This window comes from Fringilla coelebs (assembly GCF_963513975.1).
Source record: "Fringilla coelebs genome assembly, chromosome: 24".
NCBI classification, from domain to species: domain Eukaryota; kingdom Metazoa; phylum Chordata; class Aves; order Passeriformes; family Fringillidae; genus Fringilla; species Fringilla coelebs.
In genome coordinates this window covers 8,036,753-8,052,087 of record NC_140050.1, presented here as the reverse complement: position 1 = coordinate 8,052,087, position 15,335 = coordinate 8,036,753, and positions in this window count along the sequence as shown.

Here is a 15,335-nt window from a genome sequence, read left to right as displayed (position 1 = left end):
TCCTCTAATGCATCCAGAGGGCTCACAGGAGCAGCAAACCCCGTGCATCGGCCAGTTGGTGACGGGGCTTGGCAGACTCCAAGTGGATTGCCTAAAGGACACAAACAAGAATAGATGCTTAGACTTGCACCAGAAAATGAGACTTGAGCAATTACAACTGCTTCAGCACACTATTCAATGCTCACCTTGCCTACCTCAACTTCACTGCTGCTCTCTGCCGTGACTTCCTAAAAAGAAAGACAAAGAACCGTGCTGCAACAGTCACCACTTACACTCCCCCTGCAGAGACAAATGGTGACTGACCTGCTCGGGGGATGCCGCTCACCCAGGATGGGGCACTCTGGCACAGATTTAATCCAGATGAATCTGAAAATAAAGTTAGGACAACAGTCAAAGAACTGCAGGATAACTTAAAAGCTCCAGACATCTTGTGTCCATCTACAAATCCCATATACAGTCCAACTGCACCCCACATGACAAATTTCAAGTCCCCAGGACTTCTCCTTTTGCACCAGGCTAAGCAGCAGGGCAGAGCAGCTCCAGCACAAACCTGTGCAGACACCAGTGACACAGGACAAGACGTGACAAACAACGGGGACACAACAGGAACAGAAATCTCTGGGCAAGGAAAATGACCAGAAGGACTGAGAGAAAGCAAACTGAGATGACCGAGCGAGGAGAGATGTAGAGCTGATGAGGCTCAGAGAATCCTAGAGGAAGAAGATGCTAACTGAATGCAGTTCTTGGAATAAATCAAAGATGGATGCCTGAGAATCCTACAGCCAGAAGCCTCTACTTGATCTCACATTCTAACAAGTCCTAATCTGACATTGTGGATCTTTGTGGGACACAGCTGTCCATACAGCTCAGAACAAGACCTGAGAAGACATGGGACTGGATGCTTCTAAAGAGAGAACAGATTCTGATGCCAGCCTGCGCTCACGAGTCAAGAGTTCTACAGCATTGATACCAGACCAAGGAAGGCAGGGATCACAGATGCTAAGAATGATGCCAGGGATTCTGATAAGCCCCTCAAAGACCTAAGGTAAAAGACATGGGATACCCAAACAACACAGCACGACAGACAGGTGACATGACACACATTGGGACTGCTCTGCCCTGTGTACCTCAGCTCTGTCATCAAAAGTGAGACTTTCCTTTCATGTGGCCTAAGGAGCCACTTCATGGATGCCCCCATCTCCAAAGCCAAATCAAAAACCCCTCCCGGTGGGTCCTACCCCAGCACCCCACTTTCATCCCCTCTGTGGGTCTTAGCCCTCTACTTATCTCTCAGACATCTGGGCATGCCAGTCTGTGTCAGGTGCACAAAAAGGCCACCTGGCCATCTGGGAAATCCTTGCTGACACCAGGCTGTTGTCTCTCAGTCTGCCAAGAGAAAGGAAACCAAACATCAATGCACAACCTCAGCAGCACAGCGACCAAAACACAGTTCTGCTACTTGCCAGTCTCCTAAGAATGCCCGGCTCCTCGGGCCGCAGACTTCAGGCTTCCTCGGAGGGTGACGCCATTGTCACAGGATGCACCTGGGTTAAGAGGAGACAAGGTGACGTGGCACTGCTGACACCTGAGGGGAGCCTCGCACCTCCTCCCGAACTCCCCGACTCACCACAACTCCTCGGCCATTGCCAAAGTCTGCCTGGGTGACACCTTTGAACAGAAATGGCAGAGCCTTCATCACCAAGTTCCATAACACATCCAGAGGGCTCACAGGAGCAGCAAACCTGGTCCATCAGCCGATTGGTGACAAGGCCTGGCACAATCTGACGGGACTGACTAAAGGGCACAAATGAGAATGGATGCTTAGAGTTGTACCAGAAAGTGAGACCTGAGCAACAACAACTACTTCTATACACTACTCACCTTGCCCAGCTCACCTTTACTGCTGGTATCCAGAGTTACTTCCTAAAAAGAAAGACAAAGAACAGTGCTGTAACACAGTCACCATTTACACTTCTGCTGCAGAGACAAACATGGACTGACCTGCTCAGGGGCAACCCCTTCACCTGGGATGGGGCACTCTGGCACAGATTTAATCCAGATGAATCTGAAAAAAAAGGGAGCACAATAGTCAAAGTGTTGCAGGATAACTGAAGAGCCCCAGACACCTTGTGTCCATCTACAAATCCTATCTAGAGTCCCACTACACCCCACATTACCAATTTCAAGTCCCAGGGACATCTCCTATACCACCACACTATGCAGCAGGGCAGAGCAGCTCCAGCACAAACCTGTGCAGACACCCGTGACACAGGACAGGACGTGACATGACAAACAATGGGCACACAACAGGGTCAGAAAGCACGAGGCAATGAAAATGACTGCAAGGACTGAGAGAATGCAAAATGAGATAACTGAGATGAGACTGATGGTGGGCTGATGAGGCTCAGAGAACCCTGGAGGAAGAAGATGCTAACTGAATGATTTATTCCAAGAACTGCAAAGATGGATGCCTGAGAATCCTACAGCCAGAAGCCTCTACTTCATCTCACATTCTAACAAGTCCTAATCTGACATTGTGTATCCTTGTGGGGCACAGCTGTCCATACAGCTCAGAACAAGACCTGAGAAGACATGGGACTGGATGCTTCCAAAGAGAGAAGAGATTCTGATGCCTGTCTGAGCTCCCGAGTCAAGAGTTCTATGGCATTGATGCCAGGATAAAGAACACAAATCACAGATGCCAAGAATGGTTTCTGATAAGCCTCTCAAAGGCCTAAGGTAAAAGACATGACATACCCAAACAACACAGAATGCACGATACACAAGTGACATGACACACACTGAGACTGCTCTGCCCTGCGCACCTCAGCTCTGTCATCAAATGTGAGAATTTCCTTTTATGTGGTCTAAGGGGCCACTTCATGGATGCCCCCATCTCCAAAGCCAAATCAAAAACCCCTCCTGGTAACTCATGATCATCCCCTCTGCGGGTCTTAGCCCTCTACTTATCTCTCAGACATCTGGGCATGCCAGTCTGTGTCAGGTGCACAAAAAGGCCACCTGGCCATCTGGGAAGCTCCTGCTGTCACCAGGCTGTTGTCTCTCAGTCTGCCAAGAGAAAGGAAACCAAACATCAATGCACAACCTCAGCAGCACAGCGGCCAAAACACAATTCTGCTACTCACCATTCTCCTGAGAATGCCCGGCTCCTCAGGCCCCAGGCTTGTTCGGAGGCCAACACCATTGTGGCAGGGTGCACCTGGGTTAAGGAGAGACAAGGTGATGTGGCACTGCTGACACCTGAGGGGAGCCTCGCTGCTCCTCCTCCCTACCTCCCCAACTCACCACAACTCCTCAGCAGTTGCCAAAGTCTACCTTGGTGACACCTTCGAATAAAAAATGCAGAGGCTTCGTCACAGAGTCCTCTAATGCATCCAGAGGGCTCACAGGAACAGCAAACACAATCCATCAGCCAGTTAGTGACGGGGGCCTGGCAGAGTGGATTGCCTAAAGGGCACAAATGAGAATGGATGCTTAGAGCTGCACCAGAAAGTGAGACCTGAGCAACAACAACTGCTTCTATACACTACTCACCTTGACCGCTGGTATCCAGAGTTACTTCCTAAAAAGAAAGACAAAGAACAGTGCTGTAACACAGTCACCATTTACACTTCTGCTGCAGAGACAAACGTGGACTGACCTGCTCAGGGGCAACCCCTTCACCTGGGATGGGGCACTCTGGCACAGATTTAATCCAGATGAATCTGAAAAAAAAGGGAGCACAATAGTCAAAGTGTTGCAGGATAACTGAAGAGCCCCAGACATCTTGTGTCCATCTACAAATCCTATCTAGAGTCCCACTACACCCCACATTACCAATTTCAAGTCCCAGGCACATCTCCTATACCACCACACTATGCAGCAGGGCAGAGCAGCTCCAGCACAAACCTGTGCAGACACCCGTGACACAGGACAGGACGTGACATGACAAACAATGGGCACACAACAGGGTCAGAAAGCACGAGGCAATGAAAATGACTGCAAGGACTGAGAGAATGCAAAATGAGATAACTGAGATGAGACTGATGGTGGGCTGATGAGGCTCAGAGAACCCTGGAGGAAGAAGATGCTAACTGAATGATTTATTCCAAGAACTGCAAAGATGGATGCCTGAGAATCCTACAGCCAGAAACCTCTACCTGACCTCACATTCTAACAAGTCCTAACCTGCCATAATGGATCCTTGCAGAGCGCAGCTCCCATACAGCTCAGAACAAGAACCTCAGAAGACATGGGACTGGATGCTTCTGAAGAGAGAAGAGATTCTGATGCCTGTCTGAGCTCCTGAATCAACAGTCCTACAGCATTGGTGCCAGGATAAAGAACACAGATCATAGATGCTAGGAATGGTTTCTGATAGGCCCCTCAAAGGCCTAAGGTAAAAGACATGACATACCCAAACAACACAGAATGCATGATAGACAAGTGACACGACACACAGCGGGACTGCTCTGCCCTGGGCACCTTGGCAGTCTGATCAAAACTGACACTTTCCCTTTATGTGGCCTACGAGGACACTTATTGGGTATCCTCATCTCCACAGCTGACTCAAAACCCCTTGCAGCCAGCCCCATCCCAGAGGTGCCTTTTCATCCCCTCTAGCCCTTGACTTATCTCTCAGGCATCTGGAGATGCTAATCCCTCTCAGGTGCACGCCGTCAAGGAAGCTGCTGCTGACAGCACTCTGTTGTCTCTGAGTCTGCCAAGAGAAAGGAAGCCAAACATCAATGCACAACCTCAGCAGCACAGCGGCCAAAACACAATTCTGCTACTCACCATTCTCCTGAGAATGCCCAGCTCCTCGGGCCCCAGGCTTCAGGCTTGCTCAGAGGCCGACACCATTGTGGCAGGGTGCACCTGGGTTAAGGGGAGACAAGGTGATGCGGCACTGCTGAAACCTGAGTTGAGCCTCACCCCTTCTCCCTACCTCCCCGACTCACTACAACTCTAAGGAAATTGCCAAAGGCTACCTGGGTGGCACCTGTAAATTGAAAAGGCTGAGGCTTCATCACCAAGTCCTGTAACACATCCACAGGGCTCACAGGAGCAGCAAACCCGATCGGTGCTGGGGGCCTGGCAGAGTGGATTGCCTAAAGGGCACAAATGAGAATGGATGCTTAGAGCTGCACCAGAAACAGAGACCTGAGCAATAACAACTGCTTCTCTCCACTGCTCACCTTGACTGCTGATATCCAGATTTGCCTCCTAAAAAGAGAGAAAAAGAACAGTGCTGTAACACAGTCACCATTTACACTCCCCCTGCAGAGACAAACACTGACTGACCTGCTCGGGGGAACCTCCTCACCCAGGATGGGGCACGCTGCCCTAGATTTTATCCTTCTGCATCTGAAAGAAAGTGAGGACAGAAGTCAAAGTGCTGCAGGATAACTTCACAGCTGCAAACATCTTGTGTCTATCTACAAATCCCATCTAGAGTCCAACTAAACCCCACACTACAAATATCAAGTCTCTGGGACTCCTATTCCACCAAGCTATGCAGCAGGGCAGAGCAGCTCCGGCACAAATATGTGCAGACACCCGTGACACAGGACATGACAAACATGGAGACAGTAAACACAACACATTATGCTACAAACAGAGGGATACAAGGATAAGGGAAGAGTTCCTGGCAGGATTAATAATGGCAAGGACCAAGAGGATGCAAAAGGACATGACCAATGCTAAGATGACAGTGGATGGAGGAAGCTCCACTAAGGAGCAGAAGAAAAGACTGGAACAGAGTGACCTAAGAACTATTGGTCACGATGACCAAGATGCCTGTGAGACAATGCTACATTTAAAATGCTCTCCATATCATACCATCTTATAAGGCCCTGAATGTACAGCTCACAGCTGGAAAGGATGGATAGTGATAGGCCTGGAAACAAAGCCTCAAAACACACCTGACTCGATGCTGCTGAGATGTGACTCGGATGTGGCCGAGCCCACAGGTAAAAGAACAAATTATATTGGCGTTGTGCCGAGAAGTGCGAGCATTTGAGAAGCCAGAGATGATGGCTGATACTCATGGTGAGGGCCTCAAGAGGAAAAGGCAGAGATATCTGATCCAAGGTACCCCAAAAACACACGAGGTAACACAGGACACCAGACAACACAACACAGACTGGAGCTGTTCTGCACCGCATACCCTACAGCTGCAATGAAAAGTAGAGCCTCTCCCTTTAGCTGTCCTAAGGGGCCTCTTAGAGGACATCTCTTCACCCTCTACTAATTTTTAAATCTGTCCCAGGAATTTCCAACCCACTACTCTCCCATCCTCCCACCTCCAGGCCGTGGCCCCCAACTTATCTTTTGGATGACTGGTGATGTGAATTGGACCTGAAATGAGCCTGCCTCAGAGGGCCCCGTGATGGCCTCTTAGCCTCTCGCTCAGCTACAATAAAGAAAACCAAGAACAATGTATGAGTTCAGGGTTATGTGGGCCAGATCCCAGCAAGTCAGCTACTTACCCTCACCTGAGTGCGCCTGGGTCTTGAGTCTCCAGCTGCATCCTGATTCCAAGGCTGTGCCTGTTATCCTGAGTGGCACCTGGGTTAGAGAAAGGAAAATTAGATGGCATTCATCTGAGTGCAGTGGAGGAGTTTGTGTGCTCTAAGACCTGGGAATATCTCCACTACACATGTAAAAACACTTTGGGGGCCCCTCAAACAGACACCCTTTCTCACCCTGCTGCCTTCAACCCCCCCCAATAACTCCTAACCAGACACCTGCTCACCCTCCCTCTCCTCGTCACAATCCTCAACTCACCTGAGGCCTCAATCTCAAACACCATCTTTGGCACTGGGCAGATGCCTTGTGGGACACGACAAATCTGCTGAAAAACGTGCTGTACTTGACCCAGCCTGGAGTTTCTGGAAGCTGCACTCCTCCTGAAAAAAATAAATAAAAAACAACAAAATAAGAACAAAACCAGGAATTGCAAAAGCACTTTACCACCCCTGAACACACAACCCAAAACAATGAACTTAAATACTCCCTGTGTTCAATGCTGCTTTCTTCCAGGATCTTCAAAGCCTCTATGACTTTAGATGCCCAAAAGCACCTACAGAAAACAAGCAGAAAAAGCCTCATCTCAGAAACAAAAGGAGAGCACTTACCCCAGCACAGCCCAGAGACAGAATGAAGCCCCTAGCCAAGGCTGGGGTTAATATACCCCTGATTGTGCCCACCCCTCATTCCCACCACACCCAGGAAAAGGGAGGGGGCAAATCCCACCGGGTATAAAAGCCCTCAGAGCAGCTGCAGCTGGTTTGGCTCCTCTGACTTGGATTCCAGGGGATAAAGGGCTTGATAGAGAAAAAAAAAAACCTCTTCAGAGAAATAACAGCACTTTCTTTTTTGCCACAACTACTTGGGGAAGAAAACTGGTAAGAAATAAAACTTCAGGAAACCGGTAAGAAATGAAACTTTGTGCTTAGGAAGCACAGCTAGGTGAATCAAGTAATTTGCTGCTAACTTACATAATTATTCCTACAGGTGTCGCCTAGATAGCCTTGATGACTACTGAGAAGGAGAAGAATGTTAATGATGTGAAATAGTGTAAGCCTCCATGGGACTGCTAATTAGGTTTATCCATATTGTGAACAAAAATAATAAATAAATAAAAGCCTCCTTGGCAGTATAAGGGTGAAGGAGATGCCAGGCTCACCCTTCTCTGAGTTATCTGGTCCTAAGGTACAGAATGAAATGCCCTGAAATGCACATTTAAATGCTTAAAATGCTGGCCTTCAGGGCCCCTCTTGGCTTCTGTGAGTCATCCTGAATCCCTCTCCTTTGCCCCTTTGCCCCTCAGCCCCCTCTCAGCTCCTGTATGTCACCCTTAGCCCCTCTCCTTTGCCCCTCAGCCCCCTCTCAGCTGCTCTCAGCTCCTGTGTGTCACCCTCAAGCCCCCCCATACCCCTCAAGCCCCCTCTCAGCCCCTTGGTGTCACCCTCCAGCTGCCCCTGCCACCCTCAGCATCTCTGTGTGTCACTCACTGTCCCTTCTCCCTGCTCCTCCCTCAGCTCCCAGCCTCTGCCACTCTCAAGCCCCCCGTTTGCCCCTCAGCCCCCCCTCAGCTCCTGTGTGTCACCCTCAAGCCCCCCCTTTGCCCCTCAGCCCCCTCTCAGCTCTTGTGTGTCACCCTTATTCCCTCTCCTTTGCCTTTCAGCCCCCTCTCAGCCCCTCGGTGTCACCGTCCAGCTGCCCCATGCCCCTCAAGCCCCCTCTCAGCTCCTGTCTGTCACCCTCAAGCCCCCTCTTAGCTGCCCCTCGACTCCGGTATGTCACCCTTAGCCACTCCCCATTTGCCCCTCAAGCCCCCTCTCAGCCCCTCTGTGTCACCCTTATTCCCTCTCCTTTGCCCCCCAGCCCTCAGCCTCTGTCACCCCCAAGCCCCCCCTTTGCCCCTCAAGCCCCCTCTCAGCTCTTGTGTGTCACCCTGAATCCCTCTCCTTTGCCCCTCAAGCCCCCCTTTTGCCCCTCAGCTCCTGTGTGTCACCCTCGAGCCCCCCCTTTGCCCCTCAAGCCCCCTCTCAGCTCCTGTGTGTCACCCTGAATCCCTCTCCTTTGCCCCTCAAGCCCCCCTTTTGCCCCTCAGCTCCTGTGTGTCACCCTCGAGCCCCCCCTTTGTCCCTCAAGCCCCCCCTTTGCCCCTCAATCCCCCTCTCAGCTCCTGTGTGTCACCCTTAGCCCCTCTCCTTTACCCCTCAAGCCCCCTCTCAGCTGCCCCTCAGCCCCTGTGTGTCACCCTCGAGCCCCCACTTTGCCCCTCAAATGTCCCCTCAGCTCCTGTGTGTCACCTTTAGCCCTCCCTCTGCCCCTCAAGCCACCCCTCAGCTCCTGTCTGTCACCCTCAAGCCCCCGCCATGCCCCTCAGCCCCCCCTCAGTTCCTGTGTGTCACCCTTAATCCCTCTCCTTTGCCCCTCATGCCCCCTCTCAGCCCCTCAGTGTCACCCTCCACCCTAACCCTAGGCCGGGCAGCAAATCAGCCTAGGGTTAAGGCAGGTGCCACAATTAAAGGCATCGCAGAGGCCATGTTGTGGCAGTTTTGCGATGCCCTTGGGATGCCTTTTGCAGCTGCAGTGTTCCTGGAGCTCTGGGCTTTTTAGTTTTCAGAACCCTACCCCCTAAACCTAACCCGAACCCTAGGCCGGGCAGCAAATCAGCCTAGGGTTAAGGCAGGTGCCACAATTAAAGGCATCGCAGAGGCCATGTTGTGGCAGTTTTGCGATGCCCTTGGGATGCCTTTTGCAGCTGCAGTGTTCCTGGAGCTCTGGGCTTTTTAGTTTTCAGAACCCTACCCCCTAACCCTAGGCCAGGCAGCAAATCAGCCTAGGGTTAAGGCAGGTGCCACAATTAAAGGCATCGCAGAGGCCATGTTGTGGCAGTTTTGCGATGCCCTTGGGATGCCTTTTGCAGCTGCAGTGTTCCTGGAGCTCTGGGCTTTTTAGTTTTCAGAACCCTAACCCTAACCCTAGGCCGGGCAGCAAATCAGCCTAGGGTTAAGGCAGGTGCCACAATTAAAGGCATTGAAGAGGCCATGTTGTGGCAGTTTTGCGATGCCCTTGGGATGCCTTTTGCAGCTGCAGTGTTCCTGGAGCTCTGGGCTTTTTAGTTTTCAGAACCCTACCCCATAACCCTAACCCTAACAATAACCCTAAAAACACATGCTTCCGGTTCAAAATGGCGGCGCCCATAAAAAACATGTGCTTCCGGTTCAAAATGGCGGCGCCCATAAAAAAACACACGTGCTTCCGGTTCAAAATGGCGGCGCCCATATAAAAACACGTGCTTCCGGTTCCAAAATGGCGGCACCCGTGAAAAAACACGTGCTTCCGGTTTATAATGGCGGCGCCCGCCAATAAACACGTGCTTCCGGTTCAAAATGGCGGCGCCGGCAAAAAACCACGTGCTTCCGATTTAAAATGGCAGCGCCCGCAAAAAACACGTGCTTCCGGTTTAACATGGCGGCGCCCACCAGAAAACACGTGCTTCCGGTTTAAAATGGCGGCGCCCGCTAAAAAACATGTGCTTCCGGTTTAAAATGGCGGCACCTATCAAAAAACACGTGCTTCTGGTTCAAAAATGGCGGCGCCCGCGACAAAACACGTGCTTCCGGTTTAAAATGGCGGCGGCCGCGAAAAAACACGTGCTTCCGGTTTAAAATGGCGGCACCCGCCAAAATACACGTGCTTCTGGTTCCAAAATGGCGGCGCCGGCAAAAAAACACGTGCTTCCGGTTTAAAATGGCGGCGCCCGCCAAAAAACACGTGCTTCCGGTTTAAAATGGCGGCGCCCGCCAAAATGCACGTGCTTCCGGTTCAAAAATGGCGGCGCCCGCGAAAAAACACGTGCTTCCGGTTTAAAATGGCGTCGCCCGCGAAAAAACACGTGCTTCCGGTTTAAAATGGCGGCGCCCGCCAAAAAACACGTGCTTCCGGTTTAAAATGGCGGCGCCCGCGAAAAAACACGTGCTTCCGGTTCCAAAATGGCGGCGCCCGCGAAAAAACACGTGCTTCCGTTTTAAAATGGCGTCGCCCGCGAAAAAAACACGTGCTTCCGGTTCCAAAATGGCGGCGCCCGCCAAAAAACACGTGCTTCCGGTTTAAAATGGCGGCGCCCGCCAAAAAAACACGTGCTTCCGGTTTAAAATGGCGGCGCCCGCCAAAAAAACACGTGCTTCCGGTTTAAAATGGCGGCGCCCGCCAAAAAACACGTGCTTCCGGTTTAAAATGGCGGCGCCCGCCAAAAAACACGTGCTTCCGGTTTAAAATGGCGGCGCCCGCCAAAAAACACGTGCTTTCGGTTCAAAAATGGCGGCGCCCGGCAAAAACACGTGCTTCCGGTTTTAAAATGGCGGTTCCGGCAAAAAACCACGTGCTTCCGGTTTAAAATGGCGGCGCCCGGGTCGGGTTTTTTTCCCTCTGTTTCTGGTGCTTTTTTCTTGCTTCCTGCGCCTTCCGGTTTGACGTGGTGCTATTCCAGTGCAACCGCACCCAACAGCGGCACAGGATGTTGTTTTTAGGGCGTGGGTTTTTTTGTCGGTGTTTCAGTCTGGCAGCTGGCTGGACGACTTCGTGTTGGGGGTCTTTCCTGGGACGTGTCGTTATTCTGACGTCATTGAGTGGCTCTGTGAGTGCAATGCGGCACGCAGGACAGCAGGGGGCGCTTTGAGTCCGGTGCACGGGGTACTGTGCATGCAATGTGGTGTGTGGGACAGCAGGGGGCGCTGGTGGTGGCAGCTGATGGGCACCGGGTAGGGGGAGCTAGGTTAGGGGATAGGGTGGGGTGGTGGAGGGGTGTGGGGAGCTGGGTTAGGGGGTGGGGTGGGGGCTGGTGATGGTGCTTGATGAGCACCAGGTGGGATGGGGTGTGGGTGGGAGGGGCTGGGTAGGGGGACCCTCTATACTATATATAAAAAGAAGAAAAACTATACAGTCAAAATTTTCAGGCTCTCGGGGAGTAAATGGGGTGCTGGTTTTTTGTTGTTTTTTTTCTTTTTACTCCCCCGGAGCCTGAAAATTCCAACTGCTGCTTTTTTTATTCTAAAGCTAGAAAGGAAAGTTAGAAATAGAGAGATAGAGAGAATATAGAGAAAGGAAAGGGGTGAGAAGAAGACAAAGAGAAGAGAGGGAGGACAGAGAGAGAAGACAGAAAAGACAGACAAAGAAGAGAGACAGAGAGTGAAGAGAAAAAGAGAGAGTGAAGAGAAAAAGAGACAGAGTGAAGAGAAAAAGAGACAGAGAGTGAAGAGAAAAGAGAAAAGAGACAAAGAGTGAAGAGAAAAGAGAAAAGAGACAGAGAGTGAAAAGAGAAGAGACAGACTGGGAGGGGAAAAGAGAGAGTGAGGGGAAAGGAGACTGAGAGTGAGGGGGAAAGAGACAGAGTCAGGAGAGAGAGAAGACAGAGAAGGAAGAGAGAGAACAAAAAGAGGGAAGACAGAGAAGACAGAGAGAGGGGGAAAGGCAGAGAGAGAAGGGATAGAAGACAGAAAAAAAGGAGACAGGACAGAGAGAGAGAAAAGACAGAGACAGAAAAGAAACTGAAGGAGGAGAGGGGTGTGAAAAGAAAAGGTGAGTTTAAGAACTGAAGGAAGATAAAGGTTAGAGAGAAAAGAAAAGGAGAGTGAAACTGAAAAGGGAGAGGAGCTAGGGGGAAAAGAAATAAAGAGTGAGAGACTGAAGAAAGACAGGAGCTAGAGGGAAAATAAAGTAATTAGGGTTAGAGTGAAAGACAGATTAAGAAGAGAACAGACAATCCAAAAAGAGGGGAACACATATAGGAGAAGAAGAAAGAGGACTTACCTTTACAGAGAAAAAGAAAAAAGGTCCAAGGTATAGACAAGATAGAGATAAATACAGTCAGAGACAAATAGTGACAGCGACAAACAGAAAGAAGGAAAGACACAAGCAGAGACACAGAGTTAGAATGAGTGGGGAACAGGAACAAAGGGTTAGACACAGATGGTAATTAAGTTAGAAATAGAAGACTAGAGGGAGGAGCAAAAGGGGGGAACGGGGCAAGAAAGTGACACAAACACACCAAAGATAGACGAGGTCCAGGGTCAGGGTAGGGGGAGGGTTGGGGTTATCTTTATTAGGGTTGATTGAACTTAATTAAATAAATGTTGTTATTTACACTTCAGCAAAACACATGGAAATGGTGTCTACAAATGCAAGTACAGATATAATCCATACACACACTGGAAAAGGTCTAATTTACGTAGACAGCAATACAGGGAAATGCAGCAGCTAATGCAAATACAGAAGAATACAGAACAATACCACACAGAACCCATATTTACACAATGTAATAGCCTTTTTTATATTTTCATTACATGATGATGTATTGTTACAGAAAACCCAGAACAACAAAGGCACACAGAAAACAACGCTCAGCCTTTAACAGTCCCCTCAGATTACACACAAACTCACTGTTGCTCTCATTACAACTGCTAAATTAGACACCAGTAATCATTGGACCTCGGGAACGTGGTTCCCTGGAGCCTCCAAAAAGTCCTCCTGCCTGACGAAAACCCCGGTCCCTGGACGGTCCGCGCCCAAACTTTTGCAATGAACGTCGCCTCGCAGACCGGCCAGGACCGAGGAAAAAAAAACCCAGCCAGGGGGAAAAAAAAAAAAAAAAGGCTGGGGATTTTTTATTCTTAATTTTAAAATGAGTTGAAAAACCTGAAAGGCAAAAGTCAAACAAGGTTACAACCCTACAACACACACACATACAGAAAAAGACACTTCCTTCAGCTTACACACAAACCCACCCTCGCTCACACCTCAGCCGCTCTGCTAACCACCGGCACGCATTCCCACCGCTCCTCGGGAACGTGGTTCCCGGGAGCCTCCAAAAAAGGCAAACATGTGCAGACACCCGTGACACAGGACAGGACGTGACAAACAAGGGAACATTAAACACAACACATTATGTTACAAACAGTGTAACATAAGGATGAGAGAAGAGTTCCTGGCAAGATTAACAATGGCAAGGACCAAGAGGATGCAAAAGGGATGACCGATGCTAAAGTGACAGTGGATGGAGCAGGCTAGTCTAAGGAGCAGAAGGAAAGACTGGACAAGAGGGACCTGTATAAGATGTGTTGGTCACGATGATCAAGATGCCTGTGAGACAATGCTACCTTTAAAATGCTTTCCATATCGTACCATCTTATAAGACCCTGAATGTTACAACTCACAGCTGGAAAGGATGGATGGTGATAGGCGTGGAAACAAGGCCTCAAAAAACACCTGACTCGATGCTGCTGAGATGTGACTCGGACACGGCCAAGCCCAACGGTAAAAGAACAGATGATATCGGCATTGTGCCGAGAAGTGCGAGCATTTGAGAAGCTAGAGATGATGGCTGATGCTTGTGGTGAGGGCCTCGAGAGGAAAAGGCAGAGATATCTGATCCAAGGGCTTCCAAAGACACACTAGGTAACACATGACACCTTTAAAAAAATCCCTAAATAGTCCTAAAAGAGCTCTAAGAATACCCCTAAAATCTTTAAAATGCCCTGATAAGACCCAAAAAAAATCCCTAAGAAATTCCCTCAAAAACCCTAGAAATACCCTAGTCCTAAAAAAGTCCTCCACATAACCTCAACAGTCCTCCAAAAGCCCTAAAAATGTTTCAATAGTCCAAAAATGCCCAGGAATACCCAGAAAAAAAACCCTAACAATTCTAATTAGTAATAAGACAGCCCTTAAAATGCCCTAAAAAATACTTTTTAAAGCCCTGAAAAAGCCCTAAATGTATCTTAAGCATTCCCAGAGAATTCCTAAAAAACTCCTCCCACAAAAAAAACCCTAAAATATCTTTTAAAAGCCCTGAAAAAAAACCTTTAAAAAACTGCTCACCCCCTACCTGTAACTCTCCAGTGTCCAAACATCATCCCTACCTTTTAATTGGGGCAACAGCCTGCAGCTGCCGGGGGTGTTCTGGGGCTGTCCCAGCATTAGGGTCGCTGCCTTGTGCTGCTCTGGGGCAAACTGGGGTCCTAGGGGTGCTGTTCAGGGTGAGCTTAGGGCTGGGGTGAGGGCTGCTGCACCTGTACCCTAACCCTACCTGGTACCCTGTGTCCTTTGCACCCCTAACCCTAAGTGTGAGCTCTCCAACTGTCAAACCCCCCCCTCTTTGCCCCTCAGCCCGCAATGTCTGTGTGTCACCCCAAGCCCCTCGACATTGTCCCTTGGCCCCCTGACCTCCACGGTGCACTCTCCACCCATCTAGGGGTGGTTTTTAGGGTGAGCTTAGGGGTGGTGTGAAGGCTGGTTCACCTGTCACCCTCAGGCACCCCCCACTTTGCCCCTCAAGGCACCGCCTGTCCCTCAGTCTCTTTTTTATTTTGCTCTCTCTCTCTCTATATATAACTGTATTCTAAAACTCTGATCTCTAAGTTGTCTACCCTGTGATGTTACACACTTCTAATTAAACTAAACTGTCGGGACGAAGGGAGACCGGACATCATTTGATCATCTTTGTCTCGATTTATTAAGCAAATACACCAGGTTAAATACATTTCTTAATAAGCTTCATACATATTGCAAAAGCTGAGCTCAGGATTGGTTAGTTTACTTATCATCCAGTTACACCTACTTCTACAATCTTCTAGGTTTTTATTGTAAACTGTTGAAACTGATCTCACTATTCTGGCAAGGTACTATCCTCCCACCTCTTCATGTTGCAGCAAGGTCACGATGACCCAGCTTTACCATTGGACACTGACTGATGACTGTCAGGCCTGTATACATGCTCTCTGTCAGCTAATCCTCCCTGCTATGTCCCTTACTTGCAAGCC